Source organism: Cataglyphis hispanica, chromosome 24 (genome assembly GCF_021464435.1).
Source record: "Cataglyphis hispanica isolate Lineage 1 chromosome 24, ULB_Chis1_1.0, whole genome shotgun sequence".
NCBI lineage: Eukaryota > Metazoa > Arthropoda > Insecta > Hymenoptera > Formicidae > Cataglyphis > Cataglyphis hispanica.
This window is the reverse complement of record NC_065977.1, coordinates 961,310-965,964: the sequence shown is the minus strand read 5'-3', so window position 1 is coordinate 965,964 and position 4,655 is coordinate 961,310. Positions and strand designations below refer to the sequence as shown.

The following is a 4,655-nucleotide window of genomic DNA, read 5'->3' as shown; positions in this document are numbered from 1 at the left end:
TTTGCCGATCGTCGCGCTCCCCTTCACCGCGCATGACGGCCGCGCGCATGCGCAAGCGCCACACCCCGCGCCACGGTCGCCATATTTAATTGGTCGACCACCCCTGCCTGTCGCGTTTATACGAGAGCATGAGCGCGCGCGCGCGCGCTTGCCTCCCTTTCCCCGTAACAGAAGATCTCCAGGAAAATCGGCAACGTTGCTGCCGCGGCTAGCGATGGCTTCGAGTAAGGCGAAAAAGGGTATCGATACCTGACGCCTGAAAAGGACGATGCGCAAGGTTGTTTCTGAAAGATGCTCCCCTTCCCCTTCCCGGCATATCTCGAGAGGAAGGGATGTTTTCGACAAAAAAAATGTTCTCTCCATTTATAATCTTGCAGACAAGAATTAATGAATTTGCAGCATCGCATTTCTTGAGTATTTTTACTCAAATGCAAATATACGATGAATAAGCGCGATTATCAATTCTTGACACTGATATCTCCTGATAACTTCATTTTATATAATATCTTTGGGAACACCTCTAAACATGATAAATGTTGCGTCGTCTTTATTCTTCATGAAATACTACAAAAAAAGAAAAAAATAATAAGAAAAATATAAAGTAGAAAGATAAAAAAGTAAGGTGGATTTTATTTTATTTTGATATTCGGTAAAAGAGATTTTTATTTATTTTAAATCTATGAACAATTTATTTATGCAAAATATTTTCCTTCTATTATTAATTCCTTCCCGAAGGCTATGTCATTTTTTATTACTTTTTTATTATGTATATATCAGATCATTGTGATAATGTGCTGTCGTTCAGAGATGTTTCAATAAAAATTTATTATCTCATCAAATAAATCGTCGTTGAAACGATTGTTTTTTATCAATGGAATTCTCTCCTAATTGTAATAATATTTTAATACCTAAAGACGTGAAATTTTTATTATTTGAAATAAAAAAATGAAGAGTTGTATGTCTTTTTCCACTTATATCTTCTATCTTATATAACCAAATTTTCAGACTAATGTAATTGCTTTTTTAAACAATATTGTAAAACTTTAAAAAAATTGTGTACTTGATCATCAACTTTTAAACTACGAACTCAATTGATTTTATCATACGACAATGTACAATAATTATCACATACATGTGTCATCAATTTATTATATAAAGAAAGATCGCATCATCGCGACTTCTGACAAAGAATCAAATATTTCGTATTTACTTCCCGAGAGAACATTGGAGTCTCTCTTTTATGTACATTACGTACACACACATATATTTGGAGATTTAAGGGTTAACCTACACACTGCAGGCGCGCTGATCCCTAGTCACATTCCTAAGTCCTAGATCCATCGTTCGCATTTCGAGAATCGCTCTTGAATACATTCGGAGAGTCGAAAATCGGAGATCGGGCCCATCGCTCGCACACGTCCCGGGCGACCGATGTCGCGGCGCATGCGCGTGGCGATCCTGCCGGATGCTGCGCCGCGCGGTGCAGCGCAGTGCAGTGAAGTGCAGCGCGAAACGGCAACGCTGTGCCTGCCGAGAGAGCGCGGTGCAACAACGAACCCCTTTTCAAGGATTACTTTTTTTTCACTCTGTCCGGCCGACGGATTCTATTTGGAAAACTACTTGCTGCAACTTGCGCCGTCCGCATGAATCGCAAACTCGGCCCGATGCTCTCTCATCTCGTCCTTTGTCTCTTTTCTTTCTAGCTGAAATATCGTCGAGGGATCGTTAAAGCCTAGAGATTGGAACACTACACCCTCGCTACTTTATCTCGAAAATTATCGATATACCGGGTGACGATGGACGTGCACGCGATCGATAGGCACGACACTCTTTCGATGGGATGTTTAAACCCTTTGCGGTCTTGAGGCGTCGCACGGTAATATTTTAGCAATCTAGGGGGATTTAATTAATGCACCAAATTGTATTAAATTGATTTAATGAATGCACTAAATGTAGAGCTTTTGCAGATAAAATTCAAAATATATGTTTCTTGTTTTCAGGCGCTGAAAATTAACGAATATAATTTGCACAAATATGTGGTACATATTTTTTTTTTTTTTAAACTTCATGAATTTAAAAGACGTCGAATATTGCAACGATGAAAAGATCTCGATTCATAATCAACTTCCAACTTGAAATAAAAACATTACAGAGTTATTATTTTTTTTTATCACCTTATGAATGTAGAAGTAATTCAGATATGAAGGATATTTTTGATTTGATACATTCGTAATGTTTTAGAGTGACGATTCATGATAATTGTGACGTCAGATAATTAATCAGTTGCCTTTGGGAGACGTCATATCGCAAATCGCATACAGCTCTTGTTAATTGTGACCAAATGCAAAATATGTTATTGTGTGAAAAGAATATTAAATTTTCTTGAATAATGAAAATTGAGGTAAAATCGAGCAACGATAATAACTTAAAAAGGTAATATTATTTTGCGCCCTCTAACAAGCACAAAGTAACAGCAAAAACATTAATGTTATAATTTCTCATTCAATAATATAACTCTGTTACAAGGCATGTTATATTGTAGTTATATTGTTAAATGGAAAATTATAATATTGTTATGTTACTGTTACTTTGTGTTTGAGTGCTCTAATATTAGTATAGTAAGTTTCAACTGAGAGGTAAATTAATTTTCGTACCAGAAAGAAAATAACCGAATACTATCCAGTAAAAAAATATATATTACATTTCAGAAAAATTTCATATTTTAAAAATGACAATATAAAATAGAGTAACATATATATATATATATATATATATATATATATATATATATATATATTTAATAATTCATTTACTGTAGCATAAAAATATGATTTGTAAAAATTATGAAACTAATTGTAATTTAAGAAGGAATTTTAAACAAGAAATGTACCACAAACTAAAGTTTTTTTTTCCAACAGCATGGGTGGCTTTCTGAGATAGGATTTCTTTTCCTAATCACATATAACTCATCGGCATGGTACAGTCTATCGATATCTTATCAGTGCTTGGAAGTAATAGACAAAGATACACACGATACGTTTATGTAAACTAAGAGAATAAAACAAAAAAATGCTGCGTCACACAAAATCGTTATCACGAGGTTATCAACTCCGATTTACGGTAATTTTATATAATTTTATATTGTTAATAAATTTGTTTGCTATTCTCTTTCTTTTCATTTGAAGACAAAATACATCAAAGTACATAAATTATTCAATATCAGTTAGATACGTATACGTATGTGATGAAAGTGACTAATAAAAATACTCGAGTAATTGGAAAGATTGATATTTTTTATATTACATATTTATAAAATGGAAAGCGATATGAAAAATCTATGGTCCCAATGTCGCATGTGAAATTAAAACGTTACGAGTTGCATGTATACGAGCGGTTCTCCTTGCATGACAATACTTGAAAATCGATTCGTCTAAAATGAGGCTTTAAGGGTGCACCCTCTGCTTCTCTTTTTCCCTCTTTATCGGTAGTGTCGGTGGCGCGAAAAGAAACGATATTGATCTGTGTGCGAAACGTGTTATCAGAAAACTCACTCGTGTGTAAAATCTTACGATGCGTTTGTGCATTATTCACCGTTCAAGAGTTTTTTTCGAACTCGACACTCTATGCGTCCTTTTACGTTGATTAATCGTTTAACCTAATTCAACTCGGCACATATTAAAATATTGCGTTTTTCAAATTCGTGTAGCAATGTAATTTCGATATCTTCGACGATTTCTTCAATACAGAAATGTTAGAATATTTATCTATAATATTAAAATTGAGAAATGTTTACGAGTACATCTCATTAATAAAATCTATGTTGCAGAAAGATTCATTACTCTTAAAATTTTATTTCTACTTGTTTATTTCTTCTTAATTTAAAGTTAACTTCTGAATTTAAATTCACGATTTACCTCAGTCTGATTTATCTTTTACATATATCAAATTATATTCTTTTAATACTTGTGAATTTTAAAAATAAAATGGCTCGATTATATATACATGATATAGAAAGTGGAATAAATTTTTTAAAAATATTTTCGTGCGTCTCAATTAATGACAATTCATGCTTATGCACACACGCAATACATATTTTCACTTATTGACAAAATTATTGACAAAAATGCCAAGTATATATACGAAAGATAGATCTGTAGTTATATTGTTCAGATTTTTTAGATGCGTAATTTCCACTTGCGTGTTGAAAATATATGATGTAAATACTGTGCTTTATAGAGCATGATAATAAAAAGTAAAATATTCGCAAATTCGATCTCTCTCTCTCTCTCTCTCTCGTGTTTAAACTCATCACTACTAAATATTGAATTTTGTACCGCAACTTTTCAGTAAAAAAAAAATTCACATTATTAATAATAAAAAGAAAATTGCACTAACAATTGCAGATGTTCTAATATATCTGTCAACGTGTGAACAAATCAGGATTGTTATTGTTAGCATAAAAAAGGCGTGACGTGATGTTTTTAACGGAGTGTTTGTAAAAGCGTCAATTATCCATGTAATTAAAAAAAATTAAATATCATTTTCGTTCGATTATATATATACACACCATTTGCGCTACTTCGGATTATGCCGAATCAATTATGTCGTTATTGAAGAGATATCGTACCTGTCTATATATATATATATATATATAT

At 33.0% G+C, this 4,655-nt stretch overlaps 1 long non-coding RNA gene across 1 annotated transcript; it reads left to right on the top strand.

The window, feature by feature from the left end:
* Positions 1-1,515: 1,515 nt before the first annotated feature.
* LOC126858283 (uncharacterized) lies at positions 1,516-4,627 on the top strand. The gene is made up of 4 exons (XR_007688637.1): positions 1,516-1,876; positions 2,001-2,153; positions 2,242-2,433; positions 2,919-4,627. It is a non-coding gene; the product is annotated as an uncharacterized LOC126858283 (long non-coding RNA).
* The last annotated feature ends 28 nt before the right edge of the window (positions 4,628-4,655 follow it).